A 10,906-nucleotide genomic window follows, 5' to 3' on the forward strand; every position below is an offset into this window, starting at 1 on the left:
CTCGCGGCGAAGAGACCTAGCAGAGCGCAGAAACTGGCCCGCGAGGCCTCCTGGGAAATGTAGTTTATGAACTCTGTCTTTAAAAAATCTGCGCAAAGTTTCAAGGTTTTCAAACTCCTTCAACGGTTCAGAATCTTATTTTAAAGTAATTCTGGAATAGAAATCTCATTTGGAGACTCTTTATTCCACATAATTTCACCTGCCTAAATCCTTCCCCAGATAGATTTCTCATTCTTTAAAGGTTTTATGGAACTAAGATGAAAAATTATTCCATAGATTCCATATGTTATCCTAATAGAAGCTCAAGCCGCATCCTTCATGCTCCTAGCGAAGTCCATTTGCTGTGTCTTCAATTTGACAGACAAACCTAGGCTCTTATGAATATGAAGGCTAGCTCTTTTATTTGCCATATGACCCAGTAGCAGTCAGGTTCAGGAACACTCGATCGAGAGACTGACTCTTAGAAAAACTCATGCCATTAGGTGTCAGTTATTATCATTTGATAACCGGCCACAGCAGTAGAGGTAGAAAACAAAAGACAGTTCTTCCTTCTCACTTCCACTATTCCCAGTCTATCGTTTGAGCTGGAAGTCACCTGGAGGACGCTGGGAGTCCTCCCCCGTCAGTTGCTGCGTTGTTCGTAAGTAATCATTAAACTACAGTTTGGCAAATGACTTAAAATCTTCAGCCTACAACCTTTCTGACCTGTCCCATCATGAGTTAAAGAGTTAAGGGGACGTGAGTTTCATGGCAAGCAAAATAGCTCCGTTTTCTGGGCTTTTGCCAGGAAGAGAAGAGAAAACAGCAAGGCCATGGGAAACACAGCTCTGCCCAGGTCTCTTGATAGAGAGTCTATAACTTATACCCTTTGAGGAAAGAACATCAGCATGGTTCTCAAGGTGTTTAACCCAAAATGTTTGTTACCCAGGTATGGGAGGTCAGGCTGGCTACCCATTTCCCAGATGTCTGAGAGCCCTTTCCGGTGGTCTCTTCTCAGTTCCCATTGGCTGTGACATAGTTAACTACTCTTCGACGTTTATTTCTCACTTGGCTTTCTTGTTCGTCCTCCTACCTCTCTGATGATAGCCACCTTTTGCTTTTATGGTTTCTTTCCATCCCATTGCCCCCAGAAGGGGCTATTTTCTAAGACTTGATTCTCGATCCCTGACTTAATTCCTTAAACTCTCTTTCTCTCTTTTTTAAAGATTTATTTACTTATTTGAGAGAGGCAGAGAAAGAGAGAGAGGAGAGTGTGCACACTAGCGGGAGGGGCAGGGGGAGAGGGAGAGAGACTCTCAGGCTGACTCCACAGTGGACCCCAAGGTGGGGCTCGATCTCATGACCCTGAGATCAGGACCGAGGTGAAATTAAGAGTCAGACATTCAACCGATTGAGCCACCTAGGTGCCCCTCATTCTTTAAACTCCCTACTGAATTGTCCTTGGCTTCCTATATTTCTTAGTGTTGACTTTATTTATATTTTTATCTCCAATCAGTTTTGTTCAACTACCATGAAGGTGCCTCTACTTGGACGTCTTTTCACAGCTTCCTTCTTACTACCTCATCACAAAACAGCTCCTTTTCTCAGGTTCCCCATTTTTGTCACTGGTCTCATTGTTTCTTCCTGCCCCTCAGGCTTTGAACCTTCAGCATTTAAAAGTTTTTATTTCACTGTGGCAGGACTACTTAACATAAGACCTACTGTCTTAACAAATTTTTTAATGTGTAGTGCAATACAAAAAATACACATGCTTGAGTGTGCAATAGCAGTACCATGTTTTACAGCAGATCTCTAGAACTTACTCATCTTGCTTAACTGAAACTTAGGCCCATTGATTAGTAACTCCCACCCCCCCATTTTTTGGCAACCACTATTCCACTCTTTGATTCTATAACTTTGTCTATTTTATTTTTATTTATTTTATTTTTAAAAAATATTTTATTTATTTATTTGAGAGAAAGAGCACAGAGGGAGAGCGAGAGGCGGAAGCAGACTCCCCACTGAGCAGAGCCTGATGAGTCCGATACAGGGCTGGATCCCAGGACCCTTAGATCATGACCTGGGCTGAAGGGAGCCAAGGGCCCCATATTTTAATTTTTTTTAAAGATGTATTTATCTAGAGCGAGAGAGAGAGCTCGTGAGAGCAACCATGTGTGCATGTGCACGCCCACAGTGGGGCGTGGATTGGGCAGAGGGAGAGAAAGAATCTCAAGCAGACTCCCTGCTGAGCTCAGGGGTGGGGGGCAAGACCGACTGCCAGCTCCATCCCACCACCTGAGATCATGACCTGAGCCAAAACCAAGAGTTGGATGCCCAGACACCCCTAAATTTGTCTATTTTAGATATCATATAAATAGAATAATGCAGTAGTTGTCTTTCCGTGATTTGGTCATTTCATTACCATAATGTCCTTAGGTTGCTTACCGTAGAATTTCCATTTTTATAAAAGGCTGAATAATATTCCACAGTAAGCATATACCACTTTTCTTATCTATTCATCTGTCAGTGGACATTTAGGTTGCTTCCGTGTCTTGGTTATTTGTGAATAGAGTTGTAATGAACATGGGAGTGCTAATATTTCTCTGAGATTCTGATTTCAGTTCTTTTGCATAATTATCCTTCAGAAGTGGCATTGCTGGATCATATGACAGTTCTGTTGTTAATTTTTTGAGGAACTTCCATGCCATTTTCCAGGGTGGCTGCACCATTTTGCATTCCCACCAACAATGTGCAAGGGTTCCAATTTCTCCACATCCTTGCCAACAGTTGTCTTTTTTTTTTTTTGGATAATAGCCATCTCGACAGGTATGAAATAATATCACACTGTGGTTTTGACTTGCATTTCCCTGATGATGAGTGACATTGAACATTCTTTTATCTACCTGTTGGCCATCTGTATGTCTTCTTTGGAGAAATGTCTGTTCAAATCCTTAGCCCATTTTTTAATCACGTCATTCATTTTATTTTTGTTTTTCGCTATTGCGGGCCTCGAGCATTATGAACAGTTACTTTACACACATCACTTTACAGCCCCCTCCTTTTGAAAAAAGTTGGTCACCACATCTTCTGATTCTCCTTTCAAAAACGTTTCTCCACCCGGCCTTTCTGCTTCATATTCAGTGTCCCTTTCCTGGCTTAGCTTTCATTATCTCACACCTGGATCATCTTCAATAACTCGTTTATTGGTCTCCCTGATTCAAGTTCCTTTTATCTTCAGTTTATCTTACACACTGGCCAGAATGAGTTCCCTAAAACATCATTGTTTGTTCCTTCAATGGCCTTGCAAGTATCCAGACACTTGGCAGCCTCCCTGAGCTGCTGTCCAAAACCCTGTATGCGCCAGCGCCACCCTACCTAACCAACGTGATCTCACCGGATCTCAGATGGGAATTTCCCCCTTCAACAGTGCCGGGTTCCTTCCACTCTTTAAGAGCCCTGTTTCGTTTCTGACTTTGCACCTTTGCCCGGGGTGCCTTGCCGGCCAGAGCACCCTGCAGGCTGCTCCTCACACACCTCTCTTCCCTGGAGTCAAGTTCCCAAACTTCTGCGTGTGTAAGAATCACCCGACGCACTTGTTAAATACGGACATTCTGATCCAGGGGAATCTGTTTTTTTGTGTAGTACCAACGGGATTCCTAGACCAGATTACACTTTGAGAAATGCTGTGAACGCCTGACTTAAGGGTCAACTCATCCGTGAACATTTCCTTTATCACTGCAGCCCTCAAAACCTGTAGCATTATGATCTGCTTGACTTGTAGTCCCGTATGTGACCGATTATCATGATCCAACTTACAACAAGCAGCATGTTGCAAAGTAAACAAGGACTTCAAATACAAAGTTTTGCTTTGGGGCCCTGTTGTCCGTGAGAGAACTTCCCCGAAGTTTCCCAAATCAGAAATGTGAGGAGCAAAGATGTAAGAGTGAAGATTAGCAAGTTCCTGGTGTCCCCCCAAATCACAGAGTTTCTATCCAAGGAGAGACAGTTCCCTTGTTGGGGGCCGGGAGCATTTCTTCGACAGTAAGTTGCAGTTTCCCAGAGAGGCAGTTAGAAATGAGAGGCAGGGAAAGCCCATTCAGAGTGCCAAGCAACTGATTTGCATATACGTGTTGGGAACACGGTTGTTTGGAAGCTGGGGAAAGTGGTAAGCCTTGCTTTGTTACTATCACACTTCCTATGGCTGTCTGCCTCCCTCCTTTTTACTTTTTACTTCTCACTTTTTATTTTGAAAATGTTCAAACCCACAGAAAAGTTAAAAACGGAGTACAATGCCTACCCGTCCGCCCTTCAGCTGGATTTCAGTGACTAACATCGTGCCCCATCTGCTTTATCTCTTCGTGTGTATGGAGCCATGGGGAAGGAAGTAGTACACACTTCATCCCTAAATACTTCAGCCCACAGCTCCTAAGAATGACGTCTTCTTACAAAACCCAAATACCATGATCACACCTAAGAAAATTAACCTTAGTTCAGGAATCTCACACACAGTGTACTTTTACGTATTTCTACGGCCATTGAAATATTTTTTCCTGCCTCTCATCTAGAATACAAAGTTCATGCATTGTGGTTGGTTGTTTTCTTTCATTTTTTTTTAAAAAGATTTTATTTATTTATGTGTCAGAGAGAGAGAGAGAGCACAAGCAGGGGGAGCGGCGGGCAGAGGGAGAGGGAGAAGCAGGCTCCCCGCTGAGCAGGGAGCTCGATGTGAGACTCGATCCCAGGACTCTGGGATCAAGACCTGAGCCAAAGGCAGAAGCTTCACCGACTGAGGCACCCAGGTGCCCCTCTTTCATCTTTTTTTAACGTAGAACTATGCTGTGTCCAGTATAGGACCCAGTAACAATGTGTGGTTATTTACATATAAGTTAATTAAAATTACGTACATTTAAAAATCAGCTCATCAGTCATCCTGGCCCGATTTCGAGGTGCTCAGGTGCCACACGTGGCTAGCGAAGAGCCTAGAGGTAACCGTTTCCACCATCCCAGACAGCTCTGTCAGACAGCATCAGTCTGTAATCTTTTTTTGCTTTTCATAACATTGACTTTCTTTTTAAAGAGTCCAGGCCATTGTCTTGTACACAATCTCACAGTGTGGATTGTCTGTTTTTTCAAGGTTAGATTCTGGAAGAACATTTTTTGGCCAGAGCCCTACACAGAGGATGTATTCCATCACTACTTGCAGGTGCCTGCTGGGGACACCTATGGTATGAATTGGTAAGTACTTGCGAAAGAGGTGACCCAGCACCAGGCAATCACCTGAGGACTTGGGAGCTTGACTTCAAATAGAAGAGCAAAGGGTTCTGACACCTGCGTGGCTCAGCCGGTGAAGCTCAGGTCATGATCCCAGGGTCCTGGGATCAAACCCCACATTGGGCTCCCTGCTCAGTGGGGAGCCTGCTTCTCCCTCTGCCTGCCCCTCCCTCTGCTTGTGCTCTCTCTGTCAAATACATAAAATCCTAAAAAAAAAAAAAAAAAAAAAAAAGAGCAAAGGGTTTATATGGTCTCCAGAGCCTCCACCGCTGTGCCAGGATAGAGAGGAAAAATGCTTTGTGACCTAAAATGCAGCCTGAAGTGACACAGCAAGTGGCCCGGCAGGGGGAGAGGGGGAGGGGTGTACAGACCCAGGGAAAGGTGAGGCCATGGGGCTCTGGCTGTTCCTCGGCCCCAAACTCCATGATCCTTTAAATAATCATAACTTAGGGGACACCTGGGTGGCTCAGTTGGTTAAGCAGCCGACTCTTTTTTTTTTTTTTAAAGATTTTATTTATTTATTCGATAGAGATAGAGACAGCCAGAGAGAGAGGGAACACAAGCAGGGGGAGTGGGAGAGGAAGAAGCAGGCTCATAGTGGAGGAGCCTGATGTGGGGCTCGATCCCATGACGCAGGGATCACGCCCTGAGCCGAAGGCAGACGCTTTAACCGCTGTGCCACCCAGGCGCCCCAAGCAGCCGACTCTTGATTTCACCTCAGGTCCTGATCTCCGTGGGGAACGGGTCCTGGGATTGAGCCCGGCCCCCCCCCCCAGGGCTCCACGCTCAGTGGGGAGTCTGCTTGAGGATTCTCTCTCTCTCTGCCCCTCCCCCTGCTTGTGCACGCACTCTCTCTCAAAGAAATAAATCTTAAAAAGAAATAAATAATCCTAACTTTTTGGTGATTGCTTTGGGCATAGGAAACAGCTTGGTGAGGTGCCTGTGACCCAGCTAAGCATTCAGCCGGAAGGCTTCACACCGAGGTTCCCTAGGGAACCCTCTAGAGAGAGGCTGGCAGGCTCAAAGAGCAATGTGCCACTCATTCCTCCACGGGCTTGTGCCCTGAGTCTGGGGTTAACTTTGCACCTGGGTGCATCAAGGGAAAACACCAAACTATAGTTTTTACAGTTTTGTTGCCACATTTGCCTCCTTGGAAGGATCCCCTCCCTTCCACTGCAAATAAGGACCAGGGAAAGAAGATAGAAAAAGGGCAGAAGCCAGAAGGGAAATTTTGGTTTAAAGAACTGAGGGTGTGGTCCCAACTGTCCATGTGGCTCTGGGGAAGTCGCTTAGGTAAAATAAAGGTGTTGCCTTCCAACACAAATGATTCTGTTCTAATTTTCTGTGTCTTTTTAGCTCTGCGAGAGGGGAGGAAGGCAGAGATGATTGTACCCAGAGGCCATCCTTAGTTGCCCACCAACAATCCCTTGCCTCTCCACCGAGACTTGGAAATACTACTGTGTCCCTAGCTCTCTCGGAGTTAAACTCTAACATGATCATTAATGAGAAGTCCCCAGGCAGGAGACTGACTGAAGGCATCTGCAGGGAAGTGGGTCAACCTCAGAGGCAGAGAGAGGAGACTCGGACAGTATGCCGGCCCCACCTCTTTGGGCTCGGTCTGGTGGACACCAGAATCTTCGGGGAATATCTGGTTGTCTGCCAGGTATCCCTATTATGGAGACTCGTGCCACTGAATAACTAGACCTGGTACCATTATATCTTCAAGTTATAAAACTAACTTCTCTGTTAGGATTCTAACCTCCCTGGGTACCTTCTTATCACCTGGCTTCCCACGTAGCTTGCCCCAGGGAGCGAATGTGCTGGGTAGGCTGACATGTCTGTCGGGCCCATTTGGTCTTAGGCACAGGCCTGAATGAGTCTGTGGGTCCAAGTCAACCTCCCTGAGATGATTTCTGGAAGGGAGTGAGTTTCTTTTTTTTTTTTTTAAAGATTTTATTTATTTATTTGACAGAGATAGAGATAGCCAGCAAGAGAGGGAACACAGGGGGAGTGGGAGAGGAAGAATCAGGCTCATAGTGGAGGAGCCTGATGTGGGGCTCGATCCCATAACGCCAGGATCACGCCCTGAGCCGAAGGCAGATGCTTAACCGCTGTGCCACCCAGGCACCCCGGGAGTGAGTTTCTGAGCCTCTGAGGATGAAGCCAGGCTCAGGGGCAGGTGTGTTCACCCAGTGGAGACCTATCTGTGAAGCCAGCGGGTCTTCCTCACTGCATAGCTTTGTCCAACTTCAGCTGCACCCGTGTCACTGATGAGTGATACTCAGGACAGATCTGGGTCTGTTAACTTCTTGATTCACTAGTTCCTTCCTATCATCCCAAATGCTGTATTCTGAGTATTTCTCTTCTCATTTTGCTATACCACCAATTCAATCAACATTAGATAATAATAATAAAAGCTTCTGTTTATTGAATCTTCTGTGTGCCCAACAGCCCCACAAAGAAGGCATTATTGTCCTATTCTATAAATGGGACAATTGGGGGATCAGAAGAGGCTAATTATGACCGCCAGCTGAAAGAGGTGGGATTCAAATCTATGTCTGTGTATCTCTAAAGCTTGTGCTTAATTATTATTATTATTATTTTAAATATTTTATTTATTTATTTTTGAGAGAGAGAGAGTGTGCGTGTGTGTGAATGAGCAGGGAGAGAGGCAGAAGGAGAAGGAGACTCCCTACTGAGCAGGGAGCCAGGGATGCGGGACTCAATCCCACAACCCTGGGATCATGACCTGAACCGAAGGCAGATGCTTAACCAACTGAGCCACCCAGGCGCCTTAATTGTTGTTATTTTAATAATTAAGCTCCATGAGGAGACTTAGGGAGACTTCCCAGAAGAAGAGTTTTCTAAGTTGCCTCATTCTGAAAGTGGACATGAGGATTCTTACTTATTGAGGTCAAAGAGGAAGAATCTGCCTTGCTTGGAGAAGCAGCCTGGCGATCATGCCCAGTGGGAGCAGGAGAATTCCAGTGATGCCCTAGGACGTCCCAAGTGATCCTGACCGCCATCTTTGACCCGGATACAGGAAGAAGATAACCCAGATTCTAAGCAGAGCAAGACGTACGGAATGTAGAAGCACAGGTGGGCACACGATGCCTTGTTCTGTCCTCCACAGCTTGGGAATTACCAGGGAGAAGGATCAGTGGCTCCTGCGCTCCAAGCTTCCCCCAGGAGTACCTCGGGCCTTGGGGACATTCTTCCACCCCAACCTTCCTGAACCTAGACAGAAGGACGGTTTGGATCTTGGCTTGACAATCAGGAGATCTTAGTAAATATTTCATATTTAACAGGGTATTTATTCTTTTGAAACTTTAGTTTTTCTTTCCACAGAGTTTTCTTTTTTGTTTTCTTTTATATATTTTTTATTTTTTTATTTTTATTTTTATTATTATTATTTTTTAAAGATTTATTTATTTATTTATTTGACAGAGATAGAGACAGCCAGCGAGAGAGGGAACACAAGCAGGGGGAGTGGGAGAGGAAGAAGCAGGCTCATAGCAGAGGAGCCTGATTGTGGGGCTCGATCCCATAACACCGGGATCAGGCCCTGAGCCGAAGGCAGAGGCTTAACCGCTGCGCCACCCAGGCGCCCCTATATATTTTTTAAAATTCAAATTCAAGTTAGTTAACATACAGTGTAGTATTGGGTTTCAGGAGTAGAATTTAGTGATTCATCACTTACATACAACACCCAGTGCCCATTGATGCCCGTCCCCCGGTGACCCCATTGCCCCACCAACTCCCCTCCGGCAACCCTCAGTTTGTTCCCACAGTTGAGTCTCCTATGCTTTGCCTCCCTCTCTGTTTTTATCTTGTTTTGTTTTCCCTTCCCTTCCCTGATGTTCATCTGTTTTGTTTCTTAAATTCCACATACGAGTGAAATTACATGTTATTTGTCTTTCTCTGACTATTTCGCTTCTTTCCACAGGTTTCTAGCTCTTAAAAACCAAACACTTTATTTCTGAATAATCTGTGAGGTAGTCAACAACTTCAGTAATGTACTTGAAACTCACACACGTGACAGTCCGTGGCAGAGTCAAGGACAGAAAAACATGCGGTAGTCCCAGCCGATGGCCGTCTGGAGCTCCCTTAAAGCAATGGTCTTTATCTACTTCCTCATCATTCCTTTGATAGGAGTTAAGAGAAAATAATTTCTATAATGTTCAAAATAAGGGATTTTTTTTTTTTGCCATGCACTGAGTATGACATAACATTTAAACTCATTTGGAATTATTTTAACTTTTTTAAAAAAGTCACCAATAGCTCGGCAGTATTAGTCACCCACACTTAGCTAAACATGAATATTGCCATAAAGTCTTTCAAATTATGGTTAAAAAAATATTTTCTGGCTGGCCAAACTGTTCTCACTTTTCTGCAATTTCTGTTTTCTTTCAATTTGTTTGTTTGTTTTTAATTTCCCGAAGCCGGTCATTTTCTTGGGAACCACATGAAAAGATTTTATATCTAGATAACATAATAAAATGCAGTATAGTGCAGTCAGCAGCATGATACTGTCCATTAGTCAGTTTCTGGATTTTAGCTGAAGGAGAGCGGATTTCAGGAGACTGTCCTCTGGCGCTGGCGGATGTCAGGGTTGGTGTTGCCTGTAATTATGTTGCAAAGATACCATCAGGGATAGACTGGCGCCTGGGAGGCATGTTTTTAAATGTCCACTGGAAGATATTATCTATTTCAGTAGACAATTAACATTGGGCGGTAATGTAAGGTGTCTCATGGGCAAAATTGAGATAACAGGCACCATATTTCTGATCATTTCAGCAATGCCTTTGTGTTCTCTATATAGGGCACCTTGGCCAGCTGTTCCATCTGGCTCTAGGCGTGGTAGGAAGGTGGGCTGAGAGAAACCTGGGTGTGAATATATGACCTTGGACAAGACACTTAACTCCTCTGAGACTCAGTTTCTCTCTTGTAAAAGGATGATAACATCAATTTTGCAGAGTTATTAGAAATAATATTGAAGTTGCAAATGAGGCCATTATTATTTAAAAGTATATGGTATAGTATAATATACTGTGGGCAAACATACAAATAATAACAGGCAATTATCCTCTTTCTGTTAGCCCTTAATAAATCTTATTAACATATTGCTTCTTTGAAGAGTTAGTCCGAGAGCCCCGGCCTGTTAGAAAACACTGATTTCTTAAATGTTCTCACCAAAAAAAAAAAAAAAGAAAAGAAAAGAAAGAGGGTAAATATGTGAAGTGATGGGTGTATTCATTAACTCGAAGGGGGGGATCCTTCCACAACATATACATGTATCAAATCATCATGTTCTATTTTAAATATTTTACAATTTTATTTGTCAATTATGCCTCCATAAAGCTGAAAGAAAAAAAGGCTGATAACCGAGATGAGTAATGCTCAGGATTTAGTATTCGCTCGGCAAGGTCGTCACACGTGCTGGGGGCGGGGGAAGTGTCCTGGGTGGGCAGGGGTTCGCAACAGAGGCTTTGGAGTCAGACAGACCTGGGGGTGTTGCACGGGGCCCCTGCTCTTCCATATCTGCCATCTCAGAGTACCTGCTTTGTCACAAACGTGTGTTTGTGTGTGTCCCATGAGGCTGTGTTGTCACTCTCTGCCCTCCAAAATCCAGCCACGTGGAACTACTTATGGCTCC

Source organism: Ailuropoda melanoleuca, chromosome 8, assembly GCF_002007445.2.
Source record: "Ailuropoda melanoleuca isolate Jingjing chromosome 8, ASM200744v2, whole genome shotgun sequence".
NCBI lineage: Eukaryota > Metazoa > Chordata > Mammalia > Carnivora > Ursidae > Ailuropoda > Ailuropoda melanoleuca.